General features: G+C 34.1%; 2 long non-coding RNA genes across 36 annotated transcripts in view; one reads left to right on the top strand and one right to left on the bottom strand.

Moving 5' to 3' along the window:
* The window catches only part of LOC146404854 (uncharacterized), a 1,116,837-nt gene that overhangs the window by 29,571 nt on the left and 1,067,106 nt on the right, over window positions 1-20,160 (top strand). The gene's annotated exons all lie outside the window — the stretch shown is intronic.
* Window positions 1-20,160, bottom strand: part of LOC102165712 (uncharacterized) — an 846,917-nt gene that overhangs the window by 52,055 nt on the left and 774,702 nt on the right. For 8 of the 33 annotated variants that reach the window (XR_014842098.1, XR_014842110.1, XR_014842120.1 and 5 more), the window contains one exon: window positions 921-1,009. The exons of the other annotated variants lie outside the window; for them this stretch is intronic. This is a non-coding gene — a long non-coding RNA (uncharacterized LOC102165712). Of the gene's footprint in view, window positions 1-920; window positions 1,010-20,160 lie in introns of those variants that run through there. 33 annotated transcript variants of the gene reach the window in all.

Raw genomic sequence — 20,160 nt, 5'->3', positions numbered from 1 at the left:
TACATTCCCACTAACACAAGAGTATTTCCTTTTCTCCACACTTTTCCGCATTGACTGTTTTTAGACATTTTGTTGATGGCCATTCTGGCTGGTGTCATGTGGTACCTCAGTAATTTTTGTTTGCATTTCTCCAATATTTAGTGATGTTGAGCATATTTTCATGTTTTTTTTTGGCCATCTCTCTGAAAAGTCATCATTGTTCCCTGTTATGCCTGGAAATAGAGAGTAAAAAGATCAAAACTCTATTGAGCCCTCAAAAATCTCATGTGCTTCAATGTGATAAGATGTTCCATTGATTTGAGCCCATTCATAAATAGCACTAATTCTGTAATCAAATTAATTTCTATTCTTTTTTAAATTTATAATGATTTTTATCTTTTCCATTTTAGCTGGCTTACAGTGTTCTGTCAATTTTGTACTGTATAGCAAGGTGACCCAGTTGTAAATACATGTATACATTCTTCTTTCTCACATTATCATGCTCCATCATAAGTGACTAGACATAGTTCCCAGTGCTACAGAGCAGGATCTCATTGCTTATCCATTCCAAAGGCAATATGTAAGACAAGACACCATTAAACTCCTAGAAGAGAACATAGGCAAAAACATTGTCTGATATCAACCTTACCAATGTTTTCTGAGATAAGTCTCTCAAAGCAACAGAAATAAAAGCATAACTAAACCAATGGGACCTAATCAAACTAACAAGCTTCTACACAGCAAAGGAAACCATAAAAAAAAAAAAAAGACAACTTAATGGGAGAAAATAGTTTCAAATGATAATTTCTATTCTAATATGCAGTACTCTGACAACTGTACAATGTCTTCTTTCTAGGACATTGAGCTTTTTAATTATTATTTTTTTAAATATAGAGGCATTGAGTAGAAAAAATAACTTAATTATATAGCTTATGGCCTACCTTCCCTTATGTGCTCCCAGAATTGAAGAAATTCTCAGTGAAACAGGTTCAGAGTGACAGCCACCAGATTAACCAGACTACACTGTGCTCTAAATAGGGGAACAAATACGAAATAATAAAAGTACACAAAACATTTACGTTGCTGTGGAGAGTTGATAACAAAATTCCATTTATATTTGAGAGGTGCAAGACAAGGCATTATTTGAATACATTTGGAAAGACCTTTGACGTAATTGTATGTAAGTTTAGTAAATTCTGCCATAAATTCTGATTTATTTCTACAAAGGTGGACATATTCTGAGGACAAGGAGTTTCACATGTATCTAGCTGCTAACACATTTTAAAACTAGTCTTAGAGTTAGCATTTTTGGTCTTGATATTTCTGTAGACCTATACCACAGTGTTCAATTTATAAATGATTTGAGATAGAACATAATTCTACCATATTGGCAGAATTTCCAGTGGCTGCTAGATATCTGGAATATACAGTTCTGATTGCATAGGGAAATCTGGAAGTCTCTAACATTGAGGGGAAGAAAGAAAATGAAAGTTATCAAAACAATAGTGTAGAACTCTAATAAATATTAGAGTATTTACTACAACATAAGTGAAAGGGAGTTTCATGTAGCCAGAATAACTCATTTATAGCAGAAGGCACATGAAACATTAGGCTCATAACTTATACCAGGAGTACCAAGGACCAAGTATTTGGAAAAAAAAAATAGAGGAAAAAAGAGTGATTGTAAGCAACCAAATGTGTAAGTGAAACTTGAATTTAGCTTCAACTGTATAAAATGGAAAAATTTTAAGTGGCTTAAACGATACAGAACATAATTTCTTTCTCACATAAAATGAGTCTAACGTATGCAGACCAGGACTGTTAAGGGGTTATAGTGTTTGTTTTGGGTATTTGGGAGCAATATAGATCTCATTATTAGGGAAATAGTTAAGTTAAAATGTGGTATGTATACACTAAAGAACTCAGTCCAAAAGTTAGAAGGAACTAACTAGATGTATAGAAATAAGTAAATTACATATGCATACATAAATAGTGGTGAATGAAAATGCAATAGGCAGAACAAGACCTATAGCATGTAAAAACAAATATACAGAAGTTAACACTACATGTTTTCAAGGATAGGTACAAATTCAAGATTTATCATAGTGGTAATCTATGAAGACTAAGGAAATGGTGGGGAGTGAAGATAAAAGAAAAAAAGATTATGGATGGATAGATGATAGGCAGAAAGGCTTTTTTTTTTTTTCAAGAAACCACATTTGTGATGTCTCTTAAACAGTAATTAATGAGTAACATTGTACCTGAGTTCCATAAAAAAACAACAATAATGTTTTGATAGAAAGCAGATAAATATTCTAAAGAAGAAGCAAAGCAAAGAAGGGCAATGGAAAATAAAAGTTTTTTTTGTTTTGTTTTGTTTTTCCTTCTGATGTCACCCACGAGGGCTATGGAAGAACTCTTCAATAGAGATAGAATGATATACTCGGCAGCTATGCTTTTCATGAATGATCATTGTGAGAACTGACACATAATATGAGATGATAATAACTTCTTTAACACTTGATGTATTCTGGGTGAGCAGGAAGTATATAAAAAGTAAATAATGTCCCCATTGTTAAATAAATTAAGATGAGCCTGGATTATATACAGTAATCCAAGCAAGAATATTTGTATGAGCTTTTAGGTTCTTTTAAATTAACATCTTAGAGAAAGGGAGAAAAGACCTGGTCAGTACTAAGATTTCAATTTATGCTCTTCAGGAATAAAAATAGATACAGAAAATACTGTACCTTAGTTCAAATAAACAAAAGAATACTTTCTGATTTCTTGAGGACAGTGATCAACTTATTTAAATTTTAACCTATGGAAGGTAATTCTGCCTTTGGGGAAAGGTAAACAATTTTCTGGAAGTATTTTAATGGAGTAGAGAATATTTACAGTTATTTTAGGAAAATGGCCAATTTCTGCCTAGATACAACTGTTCTTGAGTATAATATCCTATTAAGAAGTGTGTTAGGAGTAGAAGAAAAGGCCCTAGCAGTGTCTATTGCAAAATGGAATGCAATGCAAGAGGGAAACCAGATATATGGAAATATCCTAATAGATAAATCATAAGAATAGGATATAGATAGATAGATAAACAGATAGATAGATATATCCACACACACACACATATATTCAGATACCTACAGCCTGGCAATAGTCCAAGAGTCAGATGATAATGGAGACATTCAAGCATGCCCAAGTAAATACAAGAAAATAAAGTAAATATTAAAAAAAAAGATGAGAAGAAAGAAAAAAGTGAAGGGGAAAGTATGGATTCAGATGATAGAGTTGGAAAGTAAAGCAGGAACTTAGAATATGGATTTCCATTGATGGTATTGGTAAGAATGATACAACACAGAGGGTACTGAACTCATTCACAAGGACCATTTGTCTTGGGCTTTTCCTTTTCTACTTGCCCCAGAGAAATTATTACATGTGGTAGACAGAATTCTAAAAGTGGACCCCCAAGATTTCCTGTCCTAATCTCCAGAACTATGAATATGTTAGTTAACACAGCCAAAGATATATCTCAGTGTAAATAAGATTATTACTAATCAGCTGCCCTTGAAATAGGGAGGTAAGAATCAGGGCGGTCTAATATAATTACATGAGCACTTTCACATCAGAGACATCTTTTTGGCTGGTGGCCGAAAAGGAAGTCAAAGAGATTCAAAGTACAAGAAGGATTTAACATGCCTTGTTGGCTAGAGGATGGGGGGTGGTGTGTGCAGGCAGGCACATGATGAGGAATACAGACAGCCTATAGAAACTGAGACTACTGTCTAGCTGTCAATCAACAAGGAAACAGGAACATCTGTCTCACAACTCCAAAGAAATCAATTCTGCCAACAAGAAGAATGAGCTTGGAAGAGGACTCTTTCCCAGAGCTCTAGAAAAGAGATCAGGGTGGTCTATACCTTTATTTCAGCCTTGGGCTTCCCGGAACATATACCCTGTCAAACCCATCTGTACTTCTAAACTACAAAACTGTGAGCACATAAATGGTGCTAGGTTAAGTCAATAAGATTACAGTGCTTTGTTACACAGCAGTAGAAAACTAATGCACGGTAACTACATCACTGCAGTTTTAGTTTGGATTTTTTTTTTTTTAGACAAGGTGATAGTATGCATCTGGTATCCAATAAGTAAAAAAAAAAAAAAAAGAATGATATCAAATTAATATTTTTAACTATCACTTTGAGTACAAAGGAAGTGGTAGACCAAGTCTTTTCAATAAAAGATACATTAACTCATATCTTAATACAACATTCTTATGAAAAATAGTAAACCAGATATTTGACTGCAAATGTAAAATTTCCCCAAGTTACCTAAATTAAGTACTTACTCCATTAGACTTTGCTCAAAGTAGTCATTGAAATTACATTTTTAAAAATTAATTTGAAAGTAATTCAGTAATCATTTATTAACTATAAATAACTAAAAATTCACCACAAGCAGCACAGTGTGGCAGAAAGCACATTCAAGGAAAACAAGCTACCAGCTCCATTGCTGATTATACAAATGTCCTTATGTGATCTTGGAGAAGGCGTCTAACACTTTTGGCCTCAGTTTTCTGATTTATGTAGGTTTAAATTAAATTTCCTCTAAGGTCCCTATGAGATAAATTTTAATATTTATACCAGAACTGGCTAAAGGTAAAATATATTGTTGAAAAGAAGAAAATTACATAAAAGAAAAATAGTAAATATTTTAATATAGTAGATTTAATGTTTATTTGGGCAACTTTTCCAAATAAAACATTATGCAATAACTGTTTTGGGAAAATGAGATTATTTATGAAAGGTTTGTGAAAAATATATACGTGTATATATACATATTGACTTCATAGGTTATTAAAATCTCTTGCATAGTTTTAATTTAAGATAAAATCTTCGAGGAATAGTAAAAAAATATATATAGAAACAAGAAACAAAGTGAAAAGAAGGAAAAGAATCAAAAGAGAAAAACATTACCCCATTTTATGAATGCCTAAAATCTCAAATCAGACAAAACCAATTCATCAAAGCAAGTGAGAGGAAAAAAATCCAAGAGGAGAATAAGAAATCAGGAAGGAACACTCGATGTTAAGAAAGAAGTCTGAGAATATTTTCCAAGAAAGAGCATGAGACATCTGAGGAATAGGAAAGGCTTGTGGAAATATAAATAATGGTCTGGATTATCGTCCTCAAGGATTTGCCAGACTTCAGTGGTAATGAGAAGCTTAGCTATTATAACTCTATCTGTCCTAGCCCAACCTTCTGAAAGATTTTGACAGCAACAGATTTCCTTGAGCAAATAATAACTACCACAGATCTGTCAACTTGGTGAAAGAACTCAATCAAAAATAGTCAATAGCAAAATGAAATGTTTCTAGGCAAGCTGCTTGGAAAGAATGAATGTTGCAGAAGCATAAACCTCAATTACCCCCTATCAGCGGGGTCTGCCTCTTTTTGGAGCATACTCAAGAATCTATCAAGAATTCTGACATTAACCACTGCTTTTCTAATGGGAAGAAAAAAAGACCTGCTACTGTGGCACTCTGAAAATTGTGTCTCAATGACAGGAATTCTGAGAAGGGAGCTGTCCCTTCATGGAAATATCATTTATGAACAAATGATAGAGACCCAAAGAAGGGAGATGAACAGGCCTTGAACCTGTCTCATCTTTATTAGAGGAAGAATAGAACAAAACATTTCTAAGTAGAGAGAATGTCCACTTGCCTCATAACCTGCCAAGCATTACTGGTTAATATGAGAGAAATAATAGCCTCCGGAAGTGTAACATGATGTACACATAGCTATTATTACATGGATCAGTCAACACAGCAGTTTGTAGAAAAAGTGATAAACATACATTATTATCATTTCTACATTGCAAAAAAAAAAAGTGTGAATCTAGAACTTCCCAGTCACATTAGCAAAATAATGACATATTTTTCTCCATCTGACCAAATACATATCAAGTTAATTTTCATTGAAGGATGAAATTAAGAATTCATCAGCTTGCACAGAACCATGGGTTAGCTATAAAAGGGAACTTAAAAATTCCTTCTCTTTTCTGTTATTTTATACACCTCTTCATCACCTTGAATCAGAAATGATTTAAATAATCTCCATTTGATTCATACAAATGTCATCTTAAGAGACTTGGCTATCTAGTTTGACCACCCACACTGATCTAATAAACTTAAACTTATATACTTGATCCAGAATTAATTTATAATTATTTTTTATGTCTTCTACAGAGCCTTACCCAGAATAGCTGTCCAATAAATTATAGTTTAACTGCAATAAATTAAAAGCCTGAATTATCTCTTGGTTTTCTGGAAATCTCATGGTCAAATTCCAAACAATGATTTTTAAAATTAATGTTGTTACTAATACAAGGCAATAATGGCTATCATTTCTTGAGTACTATATGTTAGGCATTATAATGAGCTCTTTATTTGCATCACTTCATTTAATACAACCATCTAATGAGACAGTTATTCTTTCATCCCATTATTGCAAATTTGGATGCTGGGGCTTGGACAGATTAAGCAGCATGACCAAGGTTACACAATAGGACAAGAATTTGACTCAGGTTGTCTTAATGAGTTATAATGATTTTAATGCCATGTTTAAATAATGCAAGCTATCTCTTTCTCTGAACTCTATGTATTTTCTTTGTTTGTTTTGTTTTTTAGGACTGCACATGTGGCATATGGAAGTTCACAGGATAGGAGTTGAATAGGAGCTGCAGCTGCCAGCCGACACCACAGCCGCAGCAATGCAGGATCTGAGTCACACCTGTGACCTATACCACAGCTCACAGAAACACTGCAGTCTTAACTCACAGAGCGAGGCCAGGGATTGAACCCACATCCTCATCGGTACTAATCAGGTTTGTAATCTTTTGAGCCACAGTGGGAATTCCTTGAACTCTATGTATTAATATAATTTAAAACATACATCCCTAGTGTATGGATGGTAATTTTGATGAAGACCAGGGAAAGCAAACTAGTTCTTATCTTACTAAGGAATATCATTCTTTTGCTAGAATTATTCCACAAATGGCAAGATGGTTCTTTTGGTTGCTTAATATTTTAAGTAAAGTATCTGTTTGAATGCATTAAAAATTCATTTAAAAGTAAGTCAGAGAAAACAAATATCATATTGATATCACATATGTGGAATCTAAGAAAAAGTAATACAAATGGACTTACATACAAAGCAGAAATAGACTCACAGATATAGAAAACTTGTGATTATAAAAGGGGAGAAGGGGAAGGAAGAAATTAGGAGTTTATTATTAACATATATGAACTACTACATATAAAATAGATAACCAAAAAGGACCTACTGTAACACAAGAAACTATACTCAATATTCTGTAATAACCTGTATAGGAAAAAAATCTGAAAAAAAAATATACATGTACGTATAACTGAATCACTTTACTGTACACTTGAATCTAAAACATTGTAAATCAAGTATACTTCAATAAAAAATAAATTTAAATTAAAAAAATTCATTCGAGGAGTTCCCAAGGTGGCGCAGTGGGTAACGAATCCGACTGGGAACCATGAGGTTGTGGATTTGATCCCTGGCCTTGCTCAGTGGGTTAAGCATGCAGCGTTGCCATGAGCTGTGGTGTAGGTCGCAGATGCGGCTCAGATCCCGCCTTGCTGTGGCTCTAGTGTAGGCCAGTGGCTACAGCTCCGATTGGACCCCTAGCCTGGGAACCTCCATATGCCACGAGAGCAGCCCTGGAAAAGACAAAAAAAAAAAAAAAAATTCGCTTGAAACTCAGAATTTCTAACCATAAAAAATGGAATAGAAAATTTTAACTGTGAGGATTTTAACAGTGAAAGTTACTAAAGTCTTAAATTGACTATGATAAAAATAAATATGATTCCTATATCACATGTATTCTGTGCAGGATGCCACCTTGATGATATTACCAGGGAATTTATCTGCAAAGTGAGTATCAAAATGATTAATACATTTAATAACATTATTAATTATTATCTTGTCACAAAATATAAATATTTAAACACAATATTTGTCAAGTTTCAACAGATTCTGAAGCTATTTCTGTAAAATTATATTGCACACTATTTATGCTTGCCATTTATGCTTGCTACCTTTTTTAGTATAGTAGAAGCAATACATGAGCATAAGGAATTGCTTAATGTGGTAGATTGAACCTGGGCTCAAATTATTCTTATTTCAAAACAAAGTGATTTGAAAAATAATTTAGAGATAAAAGTGGGATCAAATTTTTCAGTAAAATATATCACACAGAATCCTTCCTTAAAAGTACAAAAAAAAAAAAAACATATAAGTCAATTACAAGACCAATTGAGATATGAAAGGAAAAGACACAATAAACAAGACAGAATGTTGTACTGAATTTGCCTAAATGTAAAATTTAATTTCTTGAAAAAAAAAAAAAAAAACAACTGGGAGCTCTTGTCGTGGCACAGCAGAAACGAATACAATTAGGAACCATGAGGTTGAGGGTTTGATCCCTGGCCTCACTCAGTGGGTTAAGGATCTGGCGTTGCCGTGAGCTGTGGTGCAGGCTGGCAGTTGTAGCTCAGATTCAACCCCTAGCCTGGGAACCTCTATATGCTGCAGGTATGGCCCTAAAAAGACAAAAGACAAAAAAAAAACAAGACAAAACAAAACTGGAAAATGGGGCCACAGAAGGTAAATGTCAAGAATTCAGTAACAACATGACAATTTCTTTTTTTCAGAAAAGGGGTAGGGGAAAATAAGTATAGAGTAAGGATGTTAATTTCATTTCCTTAGATAAAAGTTAGCAATGCAGATACACTGAGACAGAGTTTTATGTGTTATGTAAAGTTGTAAAGAGACCAGCAAGAAAAACTAAAAATTAAGATACAACAAGTAAAAAGATACAAGACATAAAGGAGAAAGAAAATATGCATGCTCATTTCTTCATCTTTCAGAAGGGTGTATAAATACACAGACTGTGTGATATTTTTTCCCCCTTTGAACCCCTTTCTTAAAAAAAAAAAAGCTACTCATATTATTCATTCATTCAACAAATGAAGGTGTACCATATTGTATAGGTATGAGTTTACTGATACTATTCAATACCAACCCTAATAATAACTTGCAGACTTTGTTTAGAGCCATTTTTAAAATTATCTTTTCTCAATCTTCTTGTAAGTTGACCCAAGTGTATAAAGAGAATAAAAATTATGAAGAAAAGTAAGTTTTTCAACATCCTAAAAATATGGAAGGACGCCAGGCACATACCACAAACTTAAAGAGTGTGAGATGTGAATTGGAAAAGATGTAATGATGGGGAGGTGGCAGGAATTCATGAAAAACTTACTGATGTTTCTAGAGGATGTAGAATGTAGTCATGAAGGATCCATAGCAGGGACAGAACTGGTACAACTGGAAGTCAATTTCCCACAGCAAATCAAATATAAATTTATAATAGCAAGGATAGAAAACTCAGTGCAGCCATTTTTCTATCTATGGCACAACTTCTTCTTAGGAGCACAAGATTACCTTGACTTTGGGGAAACTGATCTGTAAAACATTGCTCTAAGACAGTTCTAAGAGTTCAAGACAACCTGCATAATTTCCTTGGTTCTTAGAAGCACTATAGAAATAACAATTTATTAACAGGTGGTAACTAGACTTACCATTTTGTACGGTATAAAAATAATTTTGTAAAGTATAAAAATATTGAATCAATATGTTGTACCCCTAACACCAGTGTGATATTGCATATCAATTATAATTCAATAAAAAAACATAATTTTTTTGTATTGTATGTGGAGGGAAGTAGGGATGCAATCTTAATTTTAAGCATATTAGTTACTATAGTAACTAACTGTATTACAGTTAATTAGTTTCAAATTCTTGGTTTACTTATAAATGACAAAATGCTAATGTTTTTAACAAAGTCAGAAAGTAAACACTTTCAAAATCAATGAAGCATTTGAGTAAATTCTGAAGAAATAAGCCTCCTTCTTACTCAAACAGCATGAGTTTTTACGCCTCATGACCTAAAACAGCAAGTCCATGTCCACTTTCAGATGCCTTATCTACATTCCATGAAAGTAGAAGGAAATCAAAATTACAATAAGGTACCACTTCACACTGGTCAGAATGGCCACCATTAATAACTCTAGAAATAACAAATACTGGAGAGGGTGTGGAGAAAAGGGAACCCTCCTACACTGTCGGTGGAAATGTAAATTGGTACAACCACTACGGAAAATACTATGGAGGCTCCTCAGAAAACTAAATATAGAACTACCCTATGATTCAGCAGTCCCACTCCTGGGTGAATATCCAGATGAACTGTCATTCAAAAGGATATATACACTCCTATGTTCATTGCAGCACTATTCACAATAGCCAAGACATGGAAGCAACTTAAATATCCATCACCAGCAGAATGGATAAAGAAGATGTGGTACATATATACAATGGAATCCTATCCAGTCATAAAAAAAGGACAAAATAATGTCATTTGCAGCAACATGGATGCAACTGGAGATTCTCATACTAAGTAAGAGAAAGACAAATACCATATATCACTTATATGTATAATTTAAAATATGACACAGATGAACCTATCTACAAAACAGAAACAGACTAGACTCACAAAGAACTGACTTGTGGTTGCCAAGGGGGAAGAGGAACACATTTTGATGGACTGGGAGTTTGCGGTTAGTAGATGCAAACTCTTACATCTAGAATGGATATGCAGTGAGGTCCTACTGTATAGCACAGGGAACTATATCCAATCTTTTGGGATAGACCAATCTATGGAAGATAATATAAGAAAAGGAATGTGTGGGTGCATGTGTATGGCTGGGTCACTTTTGCTGTAGAGCAGAAATTGGCACAACATTGTAAATCAACTATCCTTTATTAAAAAATAAAATAAAGCTATGCTCTCAGGGGGAAAAAAAAGAAGGAAATGACTGAAAACAAAGGCCTAATTCCTACAATTAAGAAATTTTAAAAATTTGTTTTAGAAAACCTCAGAATTCTCTATTTCCATTGGCTGCTATTATAAAGAATCCTGAGAAATGGCATTTCTTTTTTTGTGAGGCAGGGGGTGGGGGAAAGATGTCAAGGATAAGGGGACACATTACCACCTTAAACAACATCAAGGTGGTGACTAAGGAAGGAATGGGAATAATAGATCTTTTAAGTAAAATGAGAATTTCTATAACTACCAAATCCTGAGGGACAAGATGAAGAAGAACTCCCTGGTCTGGCAGCAAAGGAAGTTTCTTGGAAACCAATCTGAGACTCCTGCTTCTGCTGTGGAGAAGGACATATCTCATTCTCTTCAATGCGTCTATGCATCAATGTCATCATAAAACAGCTCACTTGTCCCTGGTGTTGGTTTGGATATTTCAGGGAATACTTCAGAAACTGAAGACTCAAACACTTTTCAGGCCAAGTTAGGAGTTTCTTTGGGCAAACAGTATGGTTCTCATAATGTGGTAGTTAGAAACATAGACTCCTAAAACCAGAACTACCATACATCAAATCACGGCTCTGCCTCTTACTAGCCCTGTGATCGCAGTTTATTTTTCTGTAAAATGAGAGTGACAACAGCAACCACTGCAAGAGGGTGAGAATAATATATGACAAGCAGACAGAAAAAGTGCCTGAATTAAAAACAGTGCTATGTAAACTTTACTTATGATTTTTATTCTAGTTACTTTATACACCATCATTATTATTAATAACATGGGTAAATAACCACAAACTATGATGACAGATATATTCTTTAAGATATTTGCCTTTTATATGTTGGCTCTTTCTCTGTTCATTCCTTTATCCTTTCATGTAAGAGCCATGACCTTACATAACTTTGTTAAAAAAAAGAAATATATATATATATATATGTATATATATATATATGAGTAGAGTTGACTTACAAGCTTATGTTAGGTGTACAGCAAAATGAATCAATTATACATAAACATATATCCATTCATTTCTACCACATAGGTTATTACAGACTTCAGTAGATATTCCTGGGCTATTTTTATATATAGTAATGTGTACATTATTCCCATTGTCATAATTTTCTCCATGGTAACCATAAGTTTGATTATGAAATCTGAGTTTGTTTCTGTTTTACACATAAGTTATTTTGTATCATTTTTATTAGATTCCGCATATAAGTATTATATTTGCACTTGTCTGACTGGCTTCACTTAGCATGGTAATCTCTAGTTCCATCCGTGTTGCTGCAAATGACACTATTTCCTCCTTTTTTATGCTTGAGCAGCACTCCATATCTTCTCTATCCATTCCTCTGTCATGGGTATTTAGGCTGCTTCTGTAACTTTGGAAACCAATCTGAGACTCCTGCTTACTCAGGCTTAGCTGAGTAAGGAACGTCAGATGGTGGGCTCTCAGTAACTGAATGACCAAGAATGCTTAGAGAAGGGTGCTTAAGAAAGACTGGGTACCACAATCTGATCTCCTACTCAGATTTCCATTCACAAATGCTGATAACAGAGTTAAAGAAGCAGTTATTTGCTTTAACCTTGCAATCATTCAAATGATGAAAATTTCAGTCAATTTAAAAGGCAGTCATAAGACAAGAGCATCATCTTTAAGAAAGCAGCACATCCTTCTGCCTCTGCTTTAAAAATTGGATAGCTGTATTCTTATTTAATCCTGCTCTTCCAGAACTTGGCTCAATATATCCAGAAATAAGTAGGATTTTACCGTGTTCCCCCCACACACACATTTTCCCCAATACTACATATAAAACACAATACGTGCCACATAAAAACCTGGTGATCATGTGATTTTCCATTTTACCACCACATAAGAGTTATTAGCTTTCCATCTTGAAAATTCAGAGATATAGCAATTCAGGAGAATAATCTCATTTAGGACTCAAAAATAGATAGTGGAAGTAAATCAGAGGACAAGCTCATTTGAGAAGCCAGGAAATTGAGTCATTTATGTTTATCTTGACATTATCCAGGACTATAGAGACTAAGAAGCTTACTGGACCCCAAATTTAACAAGAAAATAAAGTGCTGGAGTCTATAACTTTTATATAGTATCACATGGCAACAGAAACGACCCATCCACAAAGCAAATTTGTACCTCTATGATTCCTTTTCAAATAGTCTTAGAAGCAAATACTTCTTCCCAAGACCTGGATTCACTTGGCTTTTATTACTGACCACAATTTTCTTCCGTCCCCCTTACTTTCCTTCCTCTATCCTGCCCTCTTCTTCCCCCAACTCTTTGTTTTTTCCTCTATATTTTATAGGGCTCAAAGTATAAGAACTTAAACAAATTTCCATGAGCTCCTTTTGAACTAGCCTTAAGTAGCCATCCTAGTTATTATTGTCCTTGGTTTTCTCAGCTCCTCAGTGCCTTATTCAAATGAGTTGATACTACCCAGATATGCCACATTTAAATTTGACCATGATGTACTCATTTTTATACCTGTTAGTTTATTTTATATATTTATTAGGCTATTTTAGAAGTCCTTAGAAGTCCTTCCTGACAGAAAAAGGAAATATACAACACAGAAAAGAAAACATTGAACAAATATAGAAAAAGATGAAGGAAGTAGAACAATAAAAGAATGTCATATATCTAGAAAGTAGGATACATTTATTGAATTAATTTAGACAACAAATATTTATAGACTGCTTACACTGGAGATGTAGCAGGAAACAAACAAAAATGCTTCTTTCATGGGATTTATATTACAAGAGAGGAAGATCTGATAATATAAGGCAGTAATACGTGCAATGAATAAAGCAGGATAATGTAAAAATTGACAAAGGGAAGCACTCTTTTAGATAAGAGTACTCAGGGAAGACCCTTCTATTGGAAAGACATTTGACAAGAGACCCAAATGAAATGAGAGAGGAACCCATATTCTGGGAAAACAGCTTTCCAAACAGAAGGAGCAGCATGTGTAAAGGGCCTGAGATGGGACCACATTTTTGTGTTTTCATGAACAACAAGAAAGCTGGAGTGATCAGATCATAAGATAAAATTAGAGGAATAGGTAAGGTCTAATTTACTCTGTAAAGTAAGATCATCTGTTTCATTACAAGAGCAATGGGAGGCCAAAACAGTAAGAGAGACAGGATGTTACTTGGTTTGAAAAAAATCAAGTTCATTTTGAAGTCTGTGTAATATTAGAAGGATGAATTTGAAATGCATAGCAGCCAACATTAAAAAGGGAAATCAGACCAGTTTTGCATTTAATATTGACCAAAAGATAAAAATAGGCCAAACACTCCAGAGAAACATGTTGTTTCCTGAGGCTACAAAAGGACAGGCATATTCTAGGTGTCTTTGTTATATAAGGAACTACCTCTTTAAACCATATCTATATCATTACTATATAAATATCACTGTGGACCTCATTTTATCAAGGCATTGAACTCTTAGAAAGCATCTTTTTAAAACTCATTTTATCCCCCCATTCATTTTTTCACTATACCAAAGAATTAGATATGTAATTTTTTATTGAAGGTTTTATAGGAGAAACAGAAGATTTTAGATCACATACAACATAGCACTAAATACTACGAATATACATTAACAACTCCCTTTCCAAATCTTCCCCATTAAGAGAGCTCTCCTTTTCTACTATTCTCAAACAAACAAAAACTAACTTCATTGACTCCTGTTGCCTCAACGCCCATATCAGTTACCTAATACTTTGTATTTCTATCAGATTTTATTATGCAGAACAATTGAACTTGGTTCCATTGTCTTCAAATGGAACAGCCATTCATGGGAACATTGTCAACAAAAGACCTTTCAGATACTGAGATGTACTCTCTTGAGAAGGCAGTCTAGTAATTTAAAGCTTGTATTGCTGATTCAGATGTCATGGGTTCAAATGAAAGGTTTACTTTATTGTGCTATTTTCATTAAGATAAACTACTTTCCCTCTCTATATCTGAATTTCTTCATCTTTAAAGTGAACATTGTGATAAAGACATAATCTTAGAAGTGTTAAGAGATATAATTATGATACTTATAAAATACTTGGCATAGCACCTGGCATATAATAATGTGATGAATAAATATTATCCATATTCATTACTCTTTCAAAATATTCTAATTTCTTTGAAATAACTGTTCTTTGTTTATATGCATAAAATTGAGAAGTTTCTCTTAAAAGGATGTCAGAATAAAAACTCTTCATATCTTGAAAAGGTTTTCTTTTAGACAATTTGTTAAGATGAGGTTGCATATTCACCCTAAGGACCAATAGAAGACCAAAGCCATTTTGATAACTGGATTTTCTCATAAGCATCTCTTCTGTATAAGAAGTAAAGATATGACATGGAATGTAGGGCTAAATATAGTAAGCTATTCCATTCCATAAACTTTATTTGTCAAAGGGTTCCTGAGAAGTAGATTTAGAGTCATAAAATTAAGTTCAAATCCCATCTACTATGCAACTATAGTCATGTTACTTAACCTTGAAGGGCCTCATCATTAAGTTTCATCATTTATTTTTTACATTAATTTTTTAAAATGTGTTGAAGTATAGTTTATTTACAATATTTCTTCGATTTCTGTTGTATAGCAAAGTGACCCAGTCACTTCAGGAACTGTACACCCAGTTTCCTGTGCTGTACAGTAGGAACCCAATGCCCATCCATTCCAAATGTTTCAGTCTGCATCCACCAACCCCAAACTCCAAACTGTAAGATGTGGTTACCAAAAGTAACTACCATTCTAAAAAATACAAGTTTAATAAATATTCTCTAAATTAAAATGAATTTCAGCTTAAAACCAATTATCCAGAGTTTTCCAGATTCTTGAAAAAAAATTTAAGTTTCTTCTTAAAATGATTTTCCATTACAAGTTGAAAATAGTTTCAAAAATAAAGGCTTTAATCAATTAGATTTAAAAATCTTTGATGACAAGAACATATCATAAATTAAAACACTGTGGATTGGATTCACCTTTAAAAGGAAGAACTTCCAAAAAACAACAGTTACCCAAAGAGCTTTTGGAATCTCTTTCCTTGGAGGTATTTTAACCTTAAGATAACTTTGGCATTATCTTTGAAGTGTAATTTTTTTTCAAAATAAGCTTTCTTATTTTCTGTTCTCTCACACTGTATTCCAGTGGAATAACTTTAAACACAAAGCTATTGTCAAATTTGTGTGAGTTAGCCAGCTATTGCCACTAAAATGCAGCATGACAAACACACAATGCTCAATAAGTAACTGTTTAGCTTGGTCATGTGCAGATAAGATGACCTAGACTTGGCATGAGCTGGAAAGGCTCTGCTCTAAGAGTTTTTTATCCTCCTGGGACCAACAGAGAAATCTGTCCCCATGGTAGTGGCAGAAGTGCAAGATAATGAGCACAAACCAGCTACCTCTCTGAAGGCCCAGGATAGAGGCTAGTTTACTATCATTATCATCTCCACTTCATCCTATTGTTCAAAGTGAGTCACTTGGCCCAACCCCAAAGTCAGGGGTCATGGAAATATACTCTGCATATTTTAGTAGGAGAAATTACAAAGCCACATAGCCAAGAGAGTACCTAAAGAGAGTGTAAAGAGTTGTAATAACATAATCAATCTTCCAAAGTAGTAAGACAGGATTCTAAGAAGAAGGGAAATTTTCTCTAGCTTCTATTCAGCATTTTCACCTTCCTCCCCAGGACTCTCTTCTGAGGTGGTATGGAGTGAAGAGGGATGTTTGGTGAAAAGATAAAATTCTAAAGAAACCATAATTTTCACTGTTACAACTATTTATGAAATTCTTGCCCATCGGGTATTATAAAAATATTTCAATATAAAAGTAACAGTAGTTCCACCTAGAAAGTTGGAAAGAAAAAGCAAAGAAAAGAAGATTATAAGGGCACAGATAGAGAAGATTTTAAGCCTCTTCTATTCTTCAATTCTTCCTCTAGACTGGAGTGGGATATTTCCAGATTTTGCAAACAGACCATATGCTCCCAATTCCTTAATATTAAAAGCTGTCTCATCTTGCTTTATATAAGATGATATTTATAGTTCCCTCTGTTCTATATGTGAGCAGTTAAGCATTTATCTATGATCATTAGCATTTATTAAAATATTTCTACTAGGTTTCATATAGCAAATTCTATTTGTGAGTTACTGCTCCAAGCTGCCATGTGTTAAAGCTGGGAATTTGGAGGTGGGGGAGGAGTGGCTGGAAGGGGTCCCTGTCAATAATATTGTTTCCTATTTAATATGGGTCTTCATTAAATATTAATAATATTATTTAGATTTTTCTGAATGTGATCATGAACATGAGAGGAAGAAAGGCTACAGTAAGAATAGTTACTGTGAGACACAGGATATTAATTAGAACATGATACTTGAAAGTTACCAACCTAAAGGAGGGAGGCATGGTTATTACAAAAGGTGAAAACTCATGATAGTTTTTTTTTTTTTCACAAAAATTACAGATTTTATCTTCTTTTTTCTTCCACAAATTAATATTAAAATAAAATGTTATTGCTGGGCAGGATGATATAACTCTTAGTTGGGGAATGCCAATCTAGAAAAATGTTGATGTATTAAGCTCTGAAGATTTGCCAAAAAAAATGTATTTTTGTCTTTTTAGGGCTGCATCCTTGGCATGTGGAAATTCCCAGGCTAGAGGTAGAATTGGAGCTGTAGCCGCTGGCCTATGCCACAGCCTCAGCAACATGGGCTCCCAGAGGCATCTGCGACCTATACCAGAGCTCACAGCAATACTGGATCCTTAAACCACTGAGCAAGGCCAGGGATTGAATGGATACTAGTCGGGTTCATTAACCACTGAGCCCCGATGGGAACTCTTCCAAAAATACTTCATTTAATAAATATTCCTCCAACAAATAACGAAAGATTTACCTGCAATTCATTATATACTTAACAAATTAAATTATTTTTCAACTCAAACCCCTACAAAATATAAGATGTTGACATTTAAATTGTTGAAGTTGAAATATCTTCCTTAAAACTCTTCATTAACTTTTCTTTCCCACTTAGCATATGGACCAAAATCTTAAAAGACTCTGGGTCTAAGCCCTTTCTTCGTGGCAAGCTTCACTTCCCATCTTTTGCTTTTCAACCTCTGTAGCCCAAACCCCTGGCTCTTTTAGTTCTTCATAGTTGTAACACTCACTTCCACCACAAGGCCTTGGACAGAGTGTTCTTTCCATCTTCCCCAACATTGCAACCCTGCTACTTTATGTAATTAACTCTTACTAGTCCCTTAGAACTCAGCTAAATGATGATTTCAAAAAGAAGTCTTAATCACTTCAGGTTTATTTGTAATATTTTTCATATATTCTATTTCTTTTGGTTTGCAATTATACATAACCAAGCTGTTTGATTAACATCAGGAAAATAATGTAGGCTCCAGGAGAACCTAGACATCTATTTTTGGTCATCAATTTATCTTTAGCATTAAGTACAAAGTCTAACATCTAGTTATGTACTATTTCATGCACAAGTCAAATAGAAAGGCTTAGTAGCTAAGAGGTAGAATGTTCTGGTGCAAAGTTAAGCTAGATTCTTAAGCTCAAAGCAACTCTTCTATAGTCATCATTGTGTAGTTATTGGGATTAGATTCCGCAAACTACAGTTTTCCTTTGTATACTGGTTTCCTGCCAATAGTAAGAACAGAGGAAAATTGGTAGCAGGAGGGGGGAAGAAGAAACTTTCCCCTTCCTGGCAGCTTTCTGTTCCCTGGGCCAGTGAAACAGCCATGGGTTTTGGATATGAATTTGTTTTCCCTGCCAATGTTACCATCTGTGAACTTATGGAGTGCTGTATTCTATGCATGTTCCACATAATGTTTCTCATTACTAAGAACCTCATTTTACTGCAAAAGAGGTGCAGCAAATGTCATGCCCATAGAATCATTGGTCTTATCATATAACCTAACATCCTGCAGGAGCTGGCCTGGCAGAACAGAACGGTAAAAACAATAGCCTTTAGCGATTCAGTTATGGTGCTGATTATGAAACAAGTGTCATGAAATATTGGAGTGCTACTTTACGGAATACAAATTGTAACTAAATCAGCAACCTATACATAGTTCTGTTTCTTCCATTCTATATTACATTGGTATGGCAAATCAAGAAGAAGTGAAAATTATTCTCATTGCTATACACCAAAAAATCCATTCAACAAATCATCTTCCTCAGATGGCAAAAAAACACATGAAAAGATGTTAAACGTCACTAATTATTAGAGAAATGCAAATCAAAAGTACAGTGAGGTATCATCTCACACTTGTCAGAATGGGCTATCATCAAAAAGACTACAAACAATAAATGCCAGAGAGGGTGTGAAGAAAAGGGAATTCCACACTGTTGGCTGGAAAGTAAAATTGGTAAAACCAGTATGGACAACAGTATGTAAGTGCTTTAAAAAACTAAATATAGAACTGCCATATGACCCAGCAGTCACACTACTGGGCATATATCTAAAGAAAACCATAATTTGAAAATATACATGCACTCTGATGTTCATTGTAGCACTATATACAATAGCCAAGACATGGAAGCAACCTAAATGTTCATGAACAGAGGACTGGATAAAGAAGAATGCTACATATATACAATGGAATATCACTCAGCCATAAAAGTAATGAAATAATAATGACATTTGCAGAAACATGGTTGGACCTAGAGATTATCAGACTAAGTATAGTTAAATCAGAGAAAGACAAATATCATATAATATCACTTATATATGGAATCTAATTTTTAAAATGATACAAATGAACTTATTTACAGGACAGAAGTAGACTTAGAGATTTTAAAGTCAAACTTATGGTTGCCAGTGGAGAAACACGGGGTGAAGGGATAAATTGGGACTTTAGGACTAACATACACACACTACTATATATAGAATAGAAAACCTACTGTATAGCAAAGGGAGCTCTGCTCAATATTCTGTATAACCTAGATGGAAGAGGAATCTGAAAAGGAGTGGATATGTATAGCTTGTTCACTTTGCTGTACACCTGAAACTAACACAGCATTGTAAAATCAACTATACTCCAATAATTAAAAAAAAAAGAATTACCTTCCTGAGAAATTTTGGGTCCCTCTAGTTTAGGGTCTTAAATCAGGAGAAAAAAAATGCTTTTATCAAGAAATATAATAACTCTATTGATTTCAAAGCTGAGAG

The sequence above is a fragment of the Sus scrofa genome, chromosome 3, assembly GCF_054392235.1.
Source record: "Sus scrofa isolate SSC_HxYL_T2T_F1_AM1 chromosome 3, Sscrofa_HxYL_maternal_Yorkshire_Landrace_v2.0, whole genome shotgun sequence".
NCBI classification, from domain to species: Eukaryota; Metazoa; Chordata; class Mammalia; order Artiodactyla; family Suidae; genus Sus; species Sus scrofa.
The sequence above is the reverse complement of the archived record's forward strand: the minus strand, read 5'-3'. Positions and strand labels throughout refer to the sequence as shown.